At 37.6% G+C, this 20,541-nt stretch overlaps 1 protein-coding gene across 5 annotated transcripts in view; it reads right to left on the bottom strand.

The window, feature by feature from the left end:
* The window catches only part of LOC132126048 (neuroligin-1-like), a 284,712-nt gene that overhangs the window by 199,849 nt on the left and 64,322 nt on the right, over positions 1–20,541 (bottom strand). Inside the window, exon 1 of one of the 5 annotated variants that reach the window (XM_059537040.1) lies at positions 12,959–13,342. The exons of the other annotated variants lie outside the window; for them this stretch is intronic. The gene's annotated coding sequence lies outside the window, so the exon portion shown is untranslated. Of the gene's footprint in view, positions 1–12,958; positions 13,343–20,541 lie in introns of those variants that run through there. 5 annotated transcript variants of the gene reach the window in all.

The raw sequence follows: 20,541 nt of genomic DNA, 5'->3' as shown, positions 1-20,541 counted from the left end.
ACAACAAACATGTGGTGAGTAAACAATTAATTTTTTTATTTTCAAATGTCATCTTGCTTTAAGATTCTGATGACACTGTATGTAAAATAAATACACATTAGAGTAGCACGCAATGAGAAAACGTCCATCTCCCGAGACTGCAGTGAGCCGCATGTGAAGACGTGATGACAGAAAGCAGATGCTGCTGTGAAACGAGCAGAAATGAGAGTGGAAGACTAATTCTGGCGGCCAGAACTTCTTGTCCTCACATGACAACATGCAGTCAGCAGTCAACAGTCATCAATCGAACCGGGACAAATATAAAGCAAGACACAGACTACTGCAGCAGATCTGATCTTATCAGTTGATGTGTTCAATGACGACTTTACTCACAGAAATAGTTTCATGTGCAAGCCAAAGCTCTCACAAAACATACACAATTAACCATAACTCATTCCCAGCACCTGTGAAAGCGAATGCTTGCAGAAATGCTGAGGTGTATGACCACTACTGGGCCTTTGCATTATTCATTACAAAGGTAAAGCTTAAGGAATATCTGCACAGCTAACCCAAATATACCCACCAACTCCTTCACATATACAAACATGCCTACGCATCCCCTCTAGCGGTCATATACTGTTTATAGACAGGAAGTAGGCTTTGATGCCGCTCAGGCAGATCATAAACAATAAGTTTGTTTGAGGATATCTGGTACTGGTGATCACCGCCAGGTGCATTCTAGGCAGTAATACTGATTCAACTTGCTGGGATACCATACTGCTTTGTGGCAAAATATTGTTGTGACAGTGAAGGCTGTAGTTGCGTTCCAAAAACTGTGCAAACTGAAAAGATTGGTTTGGCAGCACAGCTTGATCTCATGAGCTTAGAACAAATGTAATGTGTCCAACTGCATCCACTTCATTTGCAACAAAGAGCTCAAAAATATGCATTGCTTGCATAGATTTCTATTAAACTACAAGAATAGGCCATATTTCTTGCTCAGATAAAATATTCATAGCCATTCAAATGTTTGGGGTTTTAATGTTTTTAGAGGAACCTCGTATGATCATCAAGGCTGCATTTAATTAATCAAAAATACAATAATATTGCGAAATGTTGTTACAATTTACAACCTTTTCTATTTTAATATACCTCAACATGCAACTTATTCCTGTAATGGCAAAGCTGAATTTTCAGCACCCGCTGAAAGACCCGCTGCTGCTCAGATACACATTCTTATTAAATGTTGAAAACAGTTCTCTTGATTAATATTTTTGTGGAAACATCGAAACACTGATTTTCAGGATTCTTTGATGATTAGAAAGTTCAACAGAACAACATTTTATTTGAAACAATTTTTTTGTAACATTATAAATATCACTTCTGATTAATTTATCCTTGATTAATAAAACTACAAATTTCTTACAAAAAATAAAAAACAAAATCCTACTGGCCCCAAACGTTTGAAAGGTAGTGTAACTGTATAAATATATAATAGAATCATTATATTTATAATTACTGTACCGAAAATACCGAATTGTTGAATTTTGGTAGTGTTATAGGCAAAAATTTATTTCATATAATTTATAAAACTATATTTGGTGACATGTTGGTCAATAATATCACAACATTTAGATTTATTTTAAAGTGATTAAAAAATCTACAGAGAAAAAAAGAATATAACAATTTTGAAACAACAGAAAGACCTACTACACACATTTTTGCTTATAACGCTACAGCAAGCTCCACACTTTAAAAAAAAGTCAAGTTTGCAGATATTAATAACATTGACCAGACTGCCATTTTGTGGTATCTGTGGTGCAAGTTCTCCGGTTTACAACTGTAATTTGTGAAAACCAAAAAAGCCTTGTAAACAGCAAGAGCGCTCAGCTCTTGGTGTCTCTGAGCAAGCAGCTCCTCCCACATGCACATTTGCAAGGGCATCAGGATCATGAATCTGAATGCTGCATGTGTGGGATTAACATATGAAATATGCAGATTGCATTACATTTCGTAAAATGCAAGTATATGACCTGCTTTCCAAGCTACAGTAACAAGTCCTGGAAAACCCTCCCCATACAGTACACAACCTAGTCAAGTGAGTGTGTGGAGAAAATGTAATTACACTTTGTTGTTATAAGCATCATAATTGGAGATTTATTAGGAAGACATTAAAATAAAGCCTGTAAACATGGAAGAAACAATGAATATTCTTAAAATGAGGAGTGTGAATTGCAAGCTTTTGAAGAGAAATCTGCAACAAGCAAAGCGCTTGACAGATTTAGCCTGATCATTGCGTGTGGGACATTTAGATCTTCATCCCACAGAAATGTCACATTAGCCTCTGGTGCGTGCAGAGCATGTGGCAAAGACAAACATCAAGAAGCTTTCCACATTCAAGGCAGAGTGACGATCTTAATCAATGGTTTCATGAAGAACCTTTAACATCCATGGAACCTTTCCATTACACAAAAGGTTCTTTATAGTAGACAAAGATTCTTTGGGTTATTAAAATTTTCACACACACAAAATAGACACAGCTACAATAAACAAATTAATCATTTTTTGACATATCTGTAGGTATTAATAAAAATTGGTTATTTTAATTATCCCACTTAATATTTTAATCATCACATGACATGATAAATACTACTCCACGTTAAGCAAACTTAGTAAGAGACTCAGGCAGAGTAGGTTTCGTTTTGTGTGAAAACATGATGGGAGACAGACTACTGAGAAAAATTATATGAATGTATGAATGAATTAATTGTATGAAAGCATAACAGGAAACCGATAGCATTAGTTTTTTTCATTTGCTTATCATCTTCCCACCATGTAATGCGTAATAAAGCAGTGTTTATAAACATAGCTTCCAGGAACTTTAATTTTTAAAAAGTAGCTCTCAAATGAGAGCTAATGTATTTATTGTGTTCATACTGTATTGCAAAACACTTTTGCTGCTACAGTGGTATATGGGTTATTAAAATACAAAATACACTAGGGCTGTAGCTATCAAATATTTTAGTAATCGAGTATTCTACCAAAAATTCCATCGATTAATCGAGTAATCGGATAAAATGTGTTTTTGCTTAATTAAAGTGCAATATTAATTTTGCAAGAGAAAATAAGACTCCTGGGTCTTGTGACGGTCACGGAGGGACTGCACGTTCAACATGGACGTTAAAGGGATGGTTCACTTTGAAATTAAATTTTGATAAGTTTTAGCTTACCTCAAGGGCATCCAAGATGTAGGTTTCTTTGTTTCCGCAGTATTTCCCATTTTGATATTTTTAGGTCAAGCCGTTCTTGTCTGTGAATAATGTTGGTCTATGGTCACCTCCTCAAAGAGCATGCACAGAGAAGTCCAAATTAAACAATTCCCCATCGTAAGTACACATTGATGACCTAAGACACGAAACGAGCTGTTTGTGTAAGAATACGAACAGTATTTATATAGTTTTTACCTCTTGTACACAACCACATCCAACTGATCTGAGTGTGCGAGTGCTTCCGGATGTGACGTGCGCACTCGCTCTGGCTTAGTCTGCGCAAGCGCGGAAAGTGCCGGAAGTGATCTCTCGCGCATGAACGTCACTCATTGTTTACACTTACTGTCTATGGTTTACACAGAGATTTCGGAAGTGTTACCTTTCAAAATACTGTTCGTTTTCTTACACAAACTGCTCGTTTCGTGTCTTAGGTCATCAATGTGTACTTACGATGGGGAATTGTTTAATTTGGACTTCTCTGTGCATGCTCTTTGAGGTGGTGACCATAGACCTCCATTATATGAGTCACAGACAAGAACGGTTTGACCTAAAAATATCAAAATGGGAAATACTGCGGAAACAAAGAAACCTGCATCTTGGATGTCCTTGAGGTAAGCTAAAACATACCAAAATTTAATTTGAAAGGGAACTATCCCTTTAATACGCACACATACGCAAAAACACACACCGAGACTGTTTGGTGATCCAAGAGTTTATTGTAATTATTGATCAGAGAGTGAATGAAATACCTGTAAACTATGTATATTGTTCCCGTGTAGCGTTTGTCCCGGGATTTTTAGAGTCCTGGTAAGAAACAATCGCAGGAATTATTGGTTCCGCTTAGGGTGGGAATCTACCATGTATTAATTGAGCGTGGGGGTTTCAGGAGCGTGTGGCTGAGTTGCTGCTGTTATTTCCTGTTTAATGTGAACGAATTAATAACATCAAAGTAGATTTATTAAGTAGAACATCATGCCAATATGTTTCTTTCAGACTCTGTATATTTAAGGGAACATGTGTAAAGTGTTTTCTGTGAGTTTGTCCCTCCACATGTGGTAATTGTGCTGGCCACCAGTATAAATGTGAATGTATTTGTAATGGAAGGTAGTCTGTGTTTGTTTCTGCAGTGGAGAGTGTGGCCTGAGGGTTGCAGGTATTTTATTCACTCTCTGATCAATAATTACAATAAACTCTTGTATCACCAAACCGCCTCGGTGTGTGTTTGTGCGTATTAACGTCCATGTTGAACGTGCGGTCTCTCCGTGACCGTCACAGGTCTCTTAAAATTCTAAATTTGTTAGTATTCTAATGCGCTACTTTGGCTAGCTCTGATATAGCTAGCACGCAGCCTCTCTGTATTCACCACTCTGTAGACTTGCTCAATGTCCCGCCCACGGCGCTATCTGATTGGTTACACCTCACGAGTAATAGCCCATCAACACTTGCAAGTCGGTTGAAGCCGGTCCGCTGGGCAGTGGAGTTGCTAACTTGGCGACAAATCTATCGACTTTTTGGACAATCATTATTTAGTCTCTGAGACTCTCTGGTGCTGCCGCACGAGCGCGAGGTCTCTCTTTCCCAGCGCGAGCCTCTCTCTCTGCATCTGCCGTGTTCAGCGAGTGCAGAGGGGAACAGCACTTTCAGTTTAAAAAAAAGATATTCTGTTGCTTCTAACTCTATTTTACAAGCAAGTATAGCCGACATCATTCACAGCACAACCACTGACTTTATCGTTTGTGTATTTGATTTCATTAGTACAGATTAATGTTTGAGAGCTGGTTATGTATTATGTCTTAATGGACTGCGTTTCAGTCATTGTAATATTCATTATGTTGTATGACAACAGAAACATTAAAATATAGTAATAAAAACAGTTTTATTGAGAATTAAATTAAATGGCTAAATTAAATTGCAGTATGCGAGCATAGGGAGGCAATACAATACGACGCACTTACGTCATAAGTATGCTAATTAGTGCATGGCGTCATCTAGTTCATGTTCTCATGATTTATTTTTATGAATTTAAATGTTTAAAAACACCCCCCCCCCTCTGTTTTTTTTTCACAAATCGCACCCTGCATACATCAAAAATAAACATTTAATTACTACCCATTGTTTCTCTGTCTGTACTTGTACTGTGAACAATGACAAGAAAGTTGACAGATGAATTAAGTGCATTTAAGTGCCATTCAGTTGGGGTTTTAAATAAAGCATTTTCTGAGATGCACATTAAACACAAAACATTAATTAAATTTATCTTTTAATTATTGAAAATGTACTTTTTGGTAAACAAAGGGGATTTACTATTAAAAATAAAACATGGAACAAATGTTGTGTGATTAAACCTTAATGTTTGATTTTTTTTTTTAGTGGTAGGCTATGTACATTCTGCTGAACAATAGTCTGTAATCGGACTTTTATTTTTACGGGTTGACGTACCTTTACAGTTCTGTGTATGTGATGTGACGCTAGTTTTACTCAAATCAAATGGTCAAATGCTCATAAAGTGACTCTCAGAGCAGTTCTGGAGATGATGTTCATGTGTTCACGTCCTTATTTAGTGAGACAGCAGACGCTGAATTCACCGCGAGCTTCATGCGCGCTTCCGTGTGTTTAATGAATGAAGACGCGCATCTGCTCCATTCATTAAGACAGACACGCAGAACATGCAGGATTCATATTTAAATAGACTGTTCCGGCTTAATATTTACATATATTAGTCCATATCGTGATTTGATGTAAGTTCAATGACCTATTTTTGATTAATTCATTCAAAATGTGGCAAATTCCGTGCCATTCCGCGTTTAACTGTAAATTCCGTTTTTATGACTGGATTCCGCGATTCCCTCCGCATTTTCTGCATCGCGGAAATTAGGGCTGCACGATATTGGGAAAAAATGACATTGCGATATATATTGCGATATGAAATCTAATCTAATTTTTTCTTACAAACAAAAATGGGGTGAGCACACTTACATTATCATTTTAAATGATTTAAACATCTACACCATTGAGTCAATTGATTAATATGCGCGAGGGAGAGAGAACAAGAGCGATTGTATTGTTTGAAGACGGTCTGGCGTGCTCTCTCTCTCTCCCTCTCCCTCTCTCTGTCTCTCCCTCGCGCTCTCTATCTCTCACGCTCTCTATCTCGCGCGCTCTCTCTCTCCCTCTGTCTGTCCCTCTGTCTCTCCCTCTCTCTCTCTCTCATGCACGCTCTTTCTCGCGCTTTCTTTCTCGCTCTCTCTCTCTCTTTCTCGCGCGCGCTCGCGTGCGTGCGCTCTCTCTCTCTCTCTTTCTCACGCTCTCTCTCTCACTCTGCCCTGTCATACTGACAGGACTTAAAAACACATCCAAATGATAAACTTTTACTCTATGATGGTTAAGCTGTGCAATTAATCCGCGAATCACATTTCAAGGGCCGGGGAGCAGCTGGCCCGTACAGTTAATGAATAACAGATCAACTACGACAGCCTACATCGCACATCCTGCGATGAGACTATTGTGGATTCATACATCGTGATATCGATGCTTAAACAACACATCGTGCAGGCCTAGCGGGAATCATAGGGCCCTAGTCGTGGTATGCCAGCTCTATCTTGCAATGGACACACACCACGACATTCTCTTTACGTTTGCCCGTGCCCTCAAATCAAAACACTGCTGACTCCTTGCAGTATGCGATTTCGGACGCAGGCACGCAGCGCTTGTGTCTCCTTCCGCTTTGTGGGTGACGTAAACGCGTTGTGTCACATTAAAAGAATCATTGCGAAAGAACCTGACGTGAGATTTAAAATAAATTAAAAGAGGCTTTTTTTGTAATCAAGTTACTCGAGGAATCGTTTCAGCCCTAAAATACACAAAATAATGTTCTTTTTAGCAGCATCATATGACCCCTTTAAAGTCATCTAATATAAAGTGGGACCAGAAAAAAATTATTAGATTTAGAATGGTTCACTGAAAGGTTTTTGTGGAACCAAAAATAGTTCTTAAATGGCATTTTTGCAAAACAATTTTTATTTTGAACTGATTACCAAAAGCTTTTTAGGGTGAACCAAAATGGAACTTCTCTGGCATTGTTGAGAAAACCCATTTTGGAACCTTTATTTCTAAGAGTGTAGAACAATTAACAGTAACACATGCAGTATTTGTGCAAATGTAGGGTTTGTTCTTGAATTTGGCAAGCATTCGACAGCCTATGTTAAATCTTTTGTCTGAAGCGAGTGTGAAAAGTAGACAGGTGTCCAAGTGTAAACACAGGCTTCAGCTGGCAGAGATGGAGAGAGGGCTGGAGGGGAGGGAGAGGACACACGGCTGCCTACCTATCACACCTTTAGAACGACAAGGCGCCCATCGATCCACACGTCCTCACACTCCACTGCCGATGGAGAGGTGGGAAGTGAAATTTTGACTGCTATAACGACAGGGGGTGGGAGCCAATTGCTTCTCAGAACTGTGTTCTTCTCTGGAACAAACGCACCAGTCCATTTAGACAGTTTAACTTTGTCTGGCACTTTCTACACTCAGAACACTCTGTGCTTGACTTCCACTGCCTTTAAGAAAATGTCTTACCACATAGAAAAAAAAGGCCATAATCCTAAGGGATCCAAAAAATGGCGGCCAGTTTGCACACAAACAGACGGAGAAAGGTCAAGGATCTCGGACAACGCAGAGCTAACCACTGGAGAACAGAAGAACACTTCATCCATGATGAAAGCTGCATTTTCAATTGATCAAACCAAGTGTATCCTGAAAAGGGAATCAGAGAGAGAGACATGGCAACCCAAAGCATTGTGACTACAATTACTATCTGCTATAAAAAATAAAAGCCTGTAGGAGGAGCAACGTCATGAGCAGAACATTGTAAATGGATCTTCTCAGGACTGTGGTTTTTGAGAGTCTGATGTAGTGCACTTTCAATAGTCCTAAAATGTGAAGCACATTTGTTTATAGCTGTACAACATGTAACTGTGGCCCTTTAAGAAACAGATCCCTTTAAGAATAAAGTTCTGCCATCATTTACTCATGCTCTTAATGTTCCAAACCCATTCTTCAAAACACGAATTAAGATATTTTTAATGAAATAAATTAGAGATTCATGAAAAACAAACCTCAGTGGATCTTGCTTGATGCACAGGAACCAATGAGGATCGTTCTTGCGTGTCATGCATGTTTAAGTTTTCTTTAGCATATCTGATGTGCTCCATTTACAGTATGTGTGTTGATCATTGTTTTTATGTCAGAAGACCTGGACTTAACCACTTTATTAGTTCTGGTTACTTTAGCAAAACTTTGTAAAATTTTTACTTTTGGTTACCTGAACTTTCAAATGGAAAGACAAAGTTCTGCTTCATTTAAAATATCTTTATTTATGTTTCAAAGACAATAAACATGGGTTTTGAACACAAAATAAGGGTGAGTAACCATTTTAAAAGGTTGCCACATTTTTCAATGAAATGTGTCCAATAATAGGAGAGAATTACGAGATAAAGCAAGCAATAACTAGCCGCTTAATTTTACAATGACTTCATAATCTTCTCAGATCTTCTACTGTAAGTTCTGTTTACCTGGACTTTCAATGGAGAGACAAAAAGCTCTTAAAAAAAGAGTTTTCATAAAAAATATGTGTTTTGAAAATAAACTAAAGTCTAAAGAAGGGATTTTCATTTTTATGCGATCATTAAATTGCTCTTGTTACTTTTTTTCATTCTTAGACTTCAAAGTTATGACTGTAGAAAATGTCATTTGAAATGATCTCACAGCTGTTTTTAACAAATTAATTGAACCAATGTGCACTGAATGATCGCAAGTTTACATCTACTGTATACAATGTTGGAAAGATAAATGTACTGTGCGTTCACTGAATTGTGGCGATGCATCAAAACATACTGTAATGAAAGGTGAACAGGCTGTAGTGGGCCTAATGCCTTCCTCTTCAAATGCATGGCAAATCCTGAACCTGACAGCACAGATATGTGAAACACACAGCATTGCGTATTCTTCAAAGGGCAACCATTGTCGTTTCCCTCCAGCTTGCTGCAAACAGCATTGTCAGCTATACCTAAATGATTACAGCAAAATAATAGTTTTCTTGCAGTAGAAAAAAACAAGCAAGAGACAATCAAACAAAGGCATTCGCCTGCACAATAAAGCCGAGTAAAGAGACAACGGGTGCCATGCTCCACATTAAGGATGTATGCAGGAAGACAAATCGCATTGCCTTAATCCCATTTAGTGGCCCACGATCAGTGAATTCATATTCCACGCGCGCCAATGTGATTGAGAGTTCAGCAGTATTTGGAAGCATCTGAGACACATCATTGTGGAATAAGATGGTCTGAACTGCTGGAATGTGCACTCCAAACTCTTTAACTACTGTACTTAATTAAAAGGTGAATTTTTGGGGTGAAAAGGTGAATAGTATTCATACTTAAGTTTCTGACATAGTACTAGATTATCAATATCTACACAAATAAATTATATGATCAAAATACCTGACAGTCCTTTATAAATTTTACATTAAATAATTTTACATTGCATTATGCAATTTATGACTAGGATATGTTACATTATGCTAAACATTTATTGTAACATTTGTTACCATCTGGTGTTTATTATTATCATTATTATCATTAAAATGATATAAAATAATAATACATTTTAATTTGAATAATTTTTTATAAACCTCAGTAATCATCATGAGTCTTTATCTTATGTGAGTATAGTGTACATTCTTTAAACAAACTTTTTCTAATAAATTTCTACGGTGTACTTTTTTTCAGTGCACCTTTAAAAGTAAATAAGGAAAATCTGACCAAAACACAACAGTGTGACCTGATAAGGGAAGTCGCGGCCTAGTGGTTAGAGAGTTTGACTCCTAACCCTAGGGTTGTGAGTTCGAGTCTTGGGCTGGCAATACCATGACTTAGGTGCCATTGAGCAAGGCACTGAACCCCCAACTGTTCCCCGGGTGCCGCAGCATAAATGGCTGCCCACTGCTCCAGGTGTGTGTTCACTGCTCTGTGTGTGTGCACTTTGGATGGGTTAAATGCAGAGCACAAATTCTGAGTATGGGTCACCATACTTGGCTGAATGTCACTTTACTTACAATGTCGTCACTTTATCTGCCATATACAATCTTGCTTCATCTCTTTTTAAAGAGAGGGAGAGAGAGTTCTCACTATGGTGGTGGCTTCTGTCCAAACAACTAGACTTACAAATGTAATTATGATATTCTCTAAAAAGAAGCAATTCAGTCTCAGATGATCTAAACCTCAGTGGGAAATCACAGCGTTATAATAGCAGACCTTTAATATCCATCTTTAGGTACATAATGTATACCTTAAGAAAAAATCTAACAGGTAATTCATACGTAGATCACGACTCAACAGACAGTAAACCAACACACCTCCAAGCTGGCTGTGGTAAAATGTAGAGATATTATGAAGACAACCACTCAGAATTCACATACACACACACTCATAATTTTCCCCTTCACCCTTTCAAACAGTGATGTACGCTCTGCCTGCTGATTATGAAGCGATCCTCATATCACATAATGAAGAGCATCAATGAAGGCAGAACAGAGCCCTGGTATTTAATCACCAATGTAACCGACAAAGGTTTAATGTCAACTCAGTAAATGGAAAGACTTTCCAACCAATCACAGAGTAAACTTTAGGGTGACATCATTAAGCATCTTGAGAGAAACTAAGCTTAAAACAACTTTTTTAAAACATTTGCCATCTTTACCCTGCAATGGTGGCACATCTGCATATATATATATATATATATATATATATATATATATATATATATATATATATATACACACACACCATTTGGCATGCATGGGGGGGGTTCATTTAATTTTTCTGTTATTTAATTAAATAATAAAAATTTTATAAATATTATAAATTATGCATATAGAAACGTGGCATTAATTAAAAAAAAAAGTGTTAAATTTCCCTATAATATACAAGCTTTGTTATGATATTAACAAAGTTTAAGGCTGCACTGATGCTGCATTTCATTTAAACAGAATCAAAGCAGACTCAGAGCCACATATTTTAGTTAGGCTTATACTGCGTCTTTATATGGAATTAAAAGAAAAAACCTTGCTCGTGTGAAGACACAAGTGGGCCTTGGAGGCGGCTGTCTTCATTTATCAGAAGCCATGAAGCAACATTAGCAGGAAGAGTCAAAGCCTCCATTATTTATCGACTGGCTCCCTCCCCTGTACACATTTGGTACCTGGTCTTCAGGCAGACAGGAGAAACTAGCCTTCACAACACGGTTAGTTTTTTGACAAAATGACTATGTATGGCAATACGGATTACATTAGTCTTATTTTAAGCGTTGTTTTTCCATATAGGCCTATGAAGTGGTAAACGTCGCGCGTTTAACCTTACCTCAAGATGTTTTAGCTTAACCGAGCCAAGCAAAATGCCCCGAAACCTGACAAGTTTAAGGTGAAGTGCTGGTCGAGGGGAAAAACATACTAAATTGTCCGGTTTTGACGTTGGGATGTCATGAAATCATCTCGATATTTAACACTGAATGAATAGTCCGCCTAAACGAAACGAATGTCATATCATTTTAAGCATATACTCAACCTCACGTTGTTCCAAACTCGTAGGACTTTCTTCCTTGGTACAGAAAAGACGATTATCTGAATCACAGCTCTCAGTCACCATTCACTTTCACAGCATGCAGAAAAGACGCAATGAAAGTGAATGGCGACTTAGACGGTCATCATGAAACTGTATTTCGCGTTTCACAGGAAAAAAAGTCCTACGTATTTGGTACATCATGATGGAGAATAAATTATTATATATTATCCTTTTTAGGTGAATTATTAAATAGGTGAATAAAGTGTATAAATATTTTAAGCCAAAAAAGCAGCAAACATCTAAGCGTCGAAAGAGGATTATTTATTTTTTTCGTTTATACGAATGCAATCGCGTCGACCATGAATGTCAAGTTTGCTTGATCATCACGCCGGTGTTCTATCACTACGCCATATGAGATCTGCACAAGTTGCCCACTGACAGCACCATCCACTCTCGACCGTCCAGCATTAATGCAAAATGATAGGACTCAAAAATGCCATTCCGTCACTCTGTATGATATGCCTCGAAAGGAAAAAAGCAACCCCAGTATAACGTTAAGCGATGCACGCACAGACGTCAAAGCTGTCTCGAGTCAGAGCTTCCTTCAAGACCTCGATCAGTCGGTTAATATGATCTCGACTAATTTGTCGGATTAATTATAGTTAAGGGGGGTAACATAAGAATCACCTCAATCAAAACAGAATCATTCTCATTCAAGTTGAGGGGTGTGCACATTAGTGTACACTTTAAATACATCTGACTCTTGATGATATATTTTTAAGGGTTGCAGATTCGATTAAAGGCTTATTTAAGTTACAGCACGTCACATCCCAGTTTATTTCTTTCCCATGTTCTCGGCGACTCTATTAAAGGCAACGCTGAAAGCTCATTTTCTGGACATTTTCACATTCAGAGCAATTTCATTCAAGCCATGGATGGAGTCCAGTCAAATGCACAAGTTTACTGTGCTAATGTCGTATTTTCGCTCTTCTTTCCTGTTACAGTTTAAATTATACAAAGAACAAAACACGACAATCTCGTTTACAAACAAACAACGCAAGGAGCTCGCGAGATAGATAAAATGATCCACATAATTACCATGAAGCTGTTTCCAGTAATCTTTGCCATTTCCTACATTTCCAGAGTGTGTCGCCCACCAATGATGGCAGGAGGAGGGAAAAATACAATCCAAACGAAGGAAAAGCTCAAGCAAGAAACATTTGTGACAGCGACACGATTCTGTCCAACTAATTCACAAAGTAAAACAGCATACGATTTCCCTAATGCAGTTTTAAGACTGATGTTAATCCACAATCCGTCGTCTCATCAGAAAAAAAGCACATCCCGGTGCAGTTCTTTCGGTGTCGCAATGAAGCTAAAAGACTAGAGATGGGGTTTTTTTACCCTCGTTCCTCACGGATGTGGGTTCGCGGGTTGATAAAATGCCGATATCTCCACTTGCCGTTCGTACGCAGAGGAGCTGAATGGGAGAGCGCCTCAAAAGTGGAGCAAAGACGCCCCTATCGGCTGTTAAAGGAAATGCAACACTCTTGACAGGGATATTTTTAAAGGGACATTGAAAATCTGATGGCAGTTTGGTCTCATAGGTAACTTGTGATTTTGATCTATTATAATATTACTGAGAAGAATGCTGACCATGAGATGCTCAGGTGAAATATCTATCAAGAGATTACGCTGTGAGATAACTATAACAGAAAAAAAGAGTCTTGCAACATTTTTTTTCACTACCAATCTCAAACTTTAATATAACATTCCCATATTAATCTGCTTCAATTTAAAGTGAATTAGAAATGTAATACCTCTATGTAAACTGTTTAAATTAGTGTCATGTACATTAGTCAATCATGAATTTTGATTTTTTTTTTCAGATGTTACAGAAATTTAAGAATCTGCTGATTCAGATGACGCCATTCTGTCATTTAGCATCAAATTATTAGACAGGCACCCAATTATATTTCCTTTTGTAATTTATTTTCCATTTTACACAATGGCCAAATGACTCAGATTTCACCCCTGTAACTCATTTCTAATTGGTTAAACTGATAGTTTTACAACTTACTCTTACAACACTCTATGGTCTCTCCTACTCACATAAATGGGATTTTACTAATGGGTCTCTTGGGAATATGTCAGTGTTTCAGCAGACAGGTCTATATCGTAATAGACAACTGACCCTCCCTTGCAGTGTAATGAAACCCTATAAGCAAGCACTTACTTGAAAGTCCCCTTGAGAGCCTACTCTGAAAGACTCCTTTTGATCTATCCGCATCTCTCATAAGGCAAACGATCTTGAAAAATAAATAAAATATAACAATTTGAATAATTTTACAATAAAAAATGCATCACCATATCATAATTTAATTTTCAGAGACCAGATTTCCTCTATTTATCAGCTTTGCTTGACATAACTTTCAACTTTAGTTCTGTCTTACGGCGGGAAACCAAACAAATACTTTTTTCTAAACTCATGAAAACTTAAGGTTCACACTCATATCCAATGGAAAATGTTTAGAGTTCCACATTTAATATTCTCTTTCCTAGTTTGTGCAGGAATTTAATCACTCTAGACCTCGTCAAAAACACACTTGAAACATTTTGTGATGCAATCTGACTACATTGCAGCTGCTGTATTAAGGAATATTAGTGACCGTGCGCTCGTGCTGTGGGATGTGTCTCCAGTAGGAAGACCCCAACTGTCATCCAAATTGTGCGATTGCAGCGTCACAGCTGGGTAGGTTCCACACATGCCACAGCATGCTCTGAATCACTTGATCAGAGGCAATGTACTGCACTAATGTCCTCAATATCCCTTTGTGGGAGTTAAATATAAAATTGATGCCGCCGTCATGAACAATTCAGTCCGCCAGTTGAAAAGTCTCCCTGGGACCCCAAAGCATTCCAGTGGCTGTAAGCATTTTTAATGGGCAATCTTTTATTTAGTGCCTGATTAGAAATCCTACAAAATTATTTTATTTATTTATTTTTGTCAGAAACTAATTCCTTTATTCAGCAAAGAGGCGTTAAATAGACCAGAAGTGGCATATATTTTTTACATTGCTACAATATATATATTGTTTGTTTTTTAAAAGAGACGGAGACGTGCAGAGATGGCAACACAGCTATTTGATTGGCAATCGCGCTGTGCTTATTCATTCGTGTATCATACCATTGCCTATAAGGTTTAAATAGTAGAACAAATAGTAGAACGTGTATGATGTGATATTTTAGGTAATATCAGCCCTACTCTTGCAAAGCTCTGATTTCTGAGAGATGTACGGAGTGGCAACAGCAATGATTTGCGCTCTTTTCATTCATAAAGTTTACGTTCATTCACTTCACACACTCATTGACTGAATTCAGAGGTTTGTGTAAAATATTGCGCTGATCCCCTGGCTCACCTGTGAATCTAGTAAGCACGAGACTGTGCTGCACCCTCAGCCGAATATTCGGGCAGAATTATTCGTTATCAGTTATTCATTTTTGAAGCCATTATTTGTGCCTTTCCAAATAAGGTATTTAGCTTCGACACACCCCTACTACATACAAAAGTATATAACCAAAGGCATGACTGAAAACATTTTTTATTTTTTGGAAGGTTTTGCTAACTAACGGCTCAGTGTATAAGCTTAGCATGCCGCTAACCCATACCATATGCAAATGTTGACACGTTTTTGATTAGGCATTACAAATAGCTACTCCCTGGGGTCCTAGGGAAACTGAACAGGCAGGGCAAATCATTCAATTTACCAAGACACACCGTAACCAGCACATCAGGAATTGGTTCCGGCACCTACCTTAATGGGAACCGCCATCTTCTGAAAGAAATGTATTCTTTGAAAAATAACTTGCAGTAACATCGTAAAAAGTATAATCTGTCACATCTTATCACATAACGACTGAAATTCTCTCTCAACATTTCCATCTTTAATTTAAAATTCACAAAGGCAAGAATTGTCCTTGCTAATCTTGCTCCGTGTCATTCCAGCTCATATCCTTTCATAAATATGTGTTAATTGACATGCTCAATTTTGCACTGGACCAGCCTTTGAATGTTTTTAATGCACTTTTCACATTAATACACTGCAGTCATTAAAAGTGGATCACTGGCTTGACCTCTGCAGTGATTCATTCCACCCACTGCAACTAAAAGCTACATTTCAACAGAAGCATGATGAAAGCTTACCACCTCAGCTTCTAATATCTGCTAAGAGCTCCAAACAATGTCAATTACAGCACTAGCGCTCATCAGCTGGAGGATTCAAACCCACAGACAAAAAGGCCCAATCCAGTAATCTCACTTTAAAGCACGTTGGCCATAACGACACATACTATATCGACCACCACAATTATCGTAGATGATAACTTAACGCTAACAGTCAGAACTGTCTTTCAAAAAGACATCTCTGCTGGGTTCCTGTACAGTAGCGAGCGCATTAAATAGGCTTGTGAGATTTCTCTTCCATTCCTGACACTCTCCCATATGTTGCATTTGCTATCACTCAAAGGCAGCCACCGGCAAGCAAATTGTTCATTTTCCAGGCGTGATGTAGGACAAACATGCAACCAGATGTTTGGGGAGACGCAGGAAGGCTTCAGATAAAAGAGGCTACAGCATGCGCCGGCATTGCCCCGAGTGTAGTGTGGCATGCCAGGCAGACGCTGGTGTAATAACTGATGCGCCTCTGGCGGGCTTTGAGAAGCGGTCCTGCTCCCGGCACCCAGGGGTCACTGCAGAGGCTGCCTCTCTCACTTGCGCTCTTCTAAATCTTCCTCCCTCTGTGAGTACACTTCCTTACAGCAGGAGGGAGTAAAGGGGGGCAGGTTATAAATAACCATCACCACAAATTAATGGGTGCTGTGTAACCATACCTACTGCTGAGCAAAGGCTAAATGTGGTAGCTCACAGGTGGCACTGTGTATCTGCTGTAAACAGGGTTTTTATAGAATTAAATTTTTACTTCTGTTTTTTCTTTTTTCTGTTTCATTACTTTTTAGTCTACCATTGGCATATTTTTCTATTTTATTTCATTTAATTTCATTTCTAATGTTGTGTTTTAAGGTTAAAGGAAATGATCATAAACTTAACGGATAATGTCCCAGCAGAAAAGGATGAGTATCAGTACCATTTTTTTTTTAAAGAAGTGTCTTATGCTCACCAAGGCTGCATTTATTTGATCAAAAATACAGTAATAATTTGAAAGATTATTACAATGTTTTCTATTTTAAAACATTGCAAAATATAAGACATTCCTTTAATGCAAAGCTAAATTTTTCTCCATTCTTCAATGTCACGCAATCCTTTAGAAATAATTCTAATATGCAGATTTGCTGCTCATGTGACATTTCTTATTGTGAATGTTAAAAACCGTTGTGCTGCTTAATATTTTTTGTGGAAGCCTTGATGCATTCTATCTAGATTATTTAATTAACAGAAAGTTAAAAAGAAAAGCATTTATTGGAAACATATTTTCTATTCATGTTAAAGTAAATCTAAAGCCCACATTTTTAAACGATTGTGATTGTATGTGTGTGTGTGTGTGTGTGTGTACATATAACAAAAAAAAGTCAGAAGTAGAAAATAAATGAAAAAGAATTAAAGAAAGAAGAATGGGTTCTTGGAGATGGGCTGAACCTGTCACTCTCTAATGGGTACAGTGGATGGCAGGCCTGGGGCAAAGGCACGGTGGGTACCCAGCCTGGGTGATTAGTGAAAGGGGCAAGTTGTAATCCATTGCTGCATTAATCAAAATGATAATGCTTCCATTTGTGATTACTGCTTGCTTCCAGCACTGCATAAAGCCTGTCCCATGTGTTTCCAGGGTTGTTTGAGGATGAAGGGGGTGGGGGATGGTAGTCACCTCATATAACTAAATATCCTTCCAAATCCACTTGGTGCATCAACTGCAAAAAGCTGAGAGCCATTTAAAAAAAATGGTAGCTGAATATTCAGCAATCAAATCATATTGTACTTGCCGACTGAAAAACAGTGGACTCGTAGTGCTGAATGAAAGAAATCTCCTCCATTCGAACCTGCCTATTGTCTTGTCTTTTGTTCTGTTGTCCTCACCTGCCTTTGGCTGAGTTTGCTTTTGCTGTGTGATAAATCACCTTAAAAACTGTTGCCTTGCTGTAAAGTGTTGCGCATTCAGCCATGTCAGATTTAAATAAGAAAATGATAAGACAGAAAGAGGATCTGCCACATTTAACACGGGAAAACACAGCACTGGCATCTTATTAAAATGTATGAAAGCAATAAGAGACAGGCTGGCAGAGATAGGGTAGGCATAGGCAGCCAAAAATTGCAACAGTGTTGTTTATTTGCCCTGGAAACTCAGATAGGAGACCAGAAGTGATCTGTATTTACACCTGTGCGAAAGCTAAAGTGGCTTTCTGTATCAGGGGTCGGTGACTGTGATTGTTAGACAAGTAGATTGTAAAAGAAGTGCAAATGAATCCTGAGCCAAATTTAAGCTTTTCTGGAATGGTTTTCCACTCATTGCCTTTCAGGGTAACTGAATGAAACCCGAAAGCATCTTTCTTGTTCAAAAGAATATGGTTAAGAGTCAGATATGTTCCAGCAAAGTGACTCATATTGATTTCTGCAAGAGTGAGACATCAGATTTTGATCTGATGCCAAGGGGAGTCAGCGGCCTATTGTTTTTGGAGCTGGGGGCAATCATTTGATATCATCAAACTGTAATGAATCTGGGAGAGAAGAGAGTTGGTTCTGAAATTAAAAGCGTCCTTTGCGACCATAAACGGGTTTTTGAAGCGCAGCTCTCAGCCCCTTGGCTAAATATTGAAACTGAATCAGCTGCAAACTCTATGATGATATTCACTTAACATGCCTTATTTAACGATTATATACAGTATGTCAAAAAAAAAACTGAAAAAAAGCATGTACTATTCCTTCAAAACTTATTTGATGAAAAATTAAAGAATTTCACAAAAAGTATAGTAAAACCTATCATTCTGCCAGAGCATGCCATTAACCATTATAATAAATTATAATAGAGCAGCCTCTAATAGCAGTGCTGATCAGAAAGTCAAATGCAATTGTAGGAGAATAAGATCGCTTACAACCAAGTTATTTGAAAAAGCATGGATCTTTCAGCACACAGACAGACTTTTTTTAATTATATAAGGCTGGTGGAGAGACTCAGGCGGCAAGGCATATATTGAGCTCCTACTAAATCCTGTTTATGCTGTCACAAAGGGGTCAACTGGCTCCTAGCAGGCTCCTGGCACCAGCAAAACAGCACAGTTTGGCTGCATCTATCTGGACCTGTCCGTGGTGCTGAAATAGCAATCCTCACCATGCATGATATATGTATATATATAATTTATTGCAATTATGAAATAATATAATTATTATCATTATTTACATATATTTAATCAAAGTATTAAAAAAGATTGGTCTGAAATGTATATAACTTTTACATATACATTTTAAATTTTATACCCAAGATAATTTAATCAAATACTTCATAAAAGTACATTCGTTATTATTATTGTTGTTATTCTATAATATTATATAAAATTTACAAAACTGAATAATAATTATAAAAAAATATATATTATAGTTATTATTATGGTTGTTGCTGTTGTTATATAAAACATAATATTATTTATAAAAATAAAATGTTTTAAACTAAAATGATTTGATTCATGAAAAGTACATTAATTTACTAGTAGTAGTAAATATATAAAAATAATTAAAGTTTTTATAAAAGTAACTGCTCTAAACATATGTATTATATAAAACGTTACTTACATTATGTAATGTTTAATTTTATTTGTGTAACATTTTCAGACTATTTAGAAATAAACTTAACTACTGCTTCTACTTATTTTTCTTATTGTTACTATAAAAATGAATTATTAAAAATTGCTCTGAAACCGTTTTTAAATCAATATTTTTTCAATAGATAAAAACTGTCATCATTAAAGCAGAGACAAATACATTGATGAATCAAATTACTGTAGTCAAGTTGGTTTAACTGCAGTACACCAAACCTTCTGCAGTCACCTCAAGCGGAGTAATTTGATTCATGAATGTATTACTCTCTTCTGGAGTGACATTCAACCTCTCTGTATTTACTGCTTAACTCAGCCTATACGTGCACCTGGAATCTGGCACCCGTTGTGTTTTGTCATGTTTTCAGAGCTAAATTACCCTGACCTAGTCATAAGAGTAATGAGTAATATCCCCGCCCGTATCAACTGCGTGCGCAGCCCAGCCGATATCAACATGTCAATACGTCAGCACAGTGTGCAGGCAGTGGGAGGAGTTCAGCTCATTTTCACATTTGATGAATACATCTCCAGACAAAATGCGACAGGAAGCGCAGCAGAGCCTGTGTTTTCCTCATCCGATGCAAGGTCAAGCAGATACGTCTGGATCACGAATTCTCCACAGGCTTAAAAAAAACAAAAAAAAAAAAACATAACGACTTTGCAATCGCATTCTGTCCTTGCGGGCCAGAGGTAAACCATCTCTGCTTGTTGTGACTGCTTCATTTGTATTCCGACCCACTCGGGATACTAGCCTGATCAGGTTGGGTTACCAAGCCAAAGTGATCTATCTTCTTTGATGTAAAAAAAGATCTCTTGCTCATTTCCTGACAACGCAGGGCAGGAAATACTGCTCGGCCCCAGAA

The sequence above is a fragment of the Carassius carassius genome, chromosome 44 (assembly GCF_963082965.1).
Source record: "Carassius carassius chromosome 44, fCarCar2.1, whole genome shotgun sequence".
Taxonomy (NCBI): Eukaryota; Metazoa; Chordata; class Actinopteri; order Cypriniformes; family Cyprinidae; genus Carassius; species Carassius carassius.
Note: the sequence above shows the minus strand (reverse complement) of the source record. Positions and strands in the feature narration are given on the sequence as shown.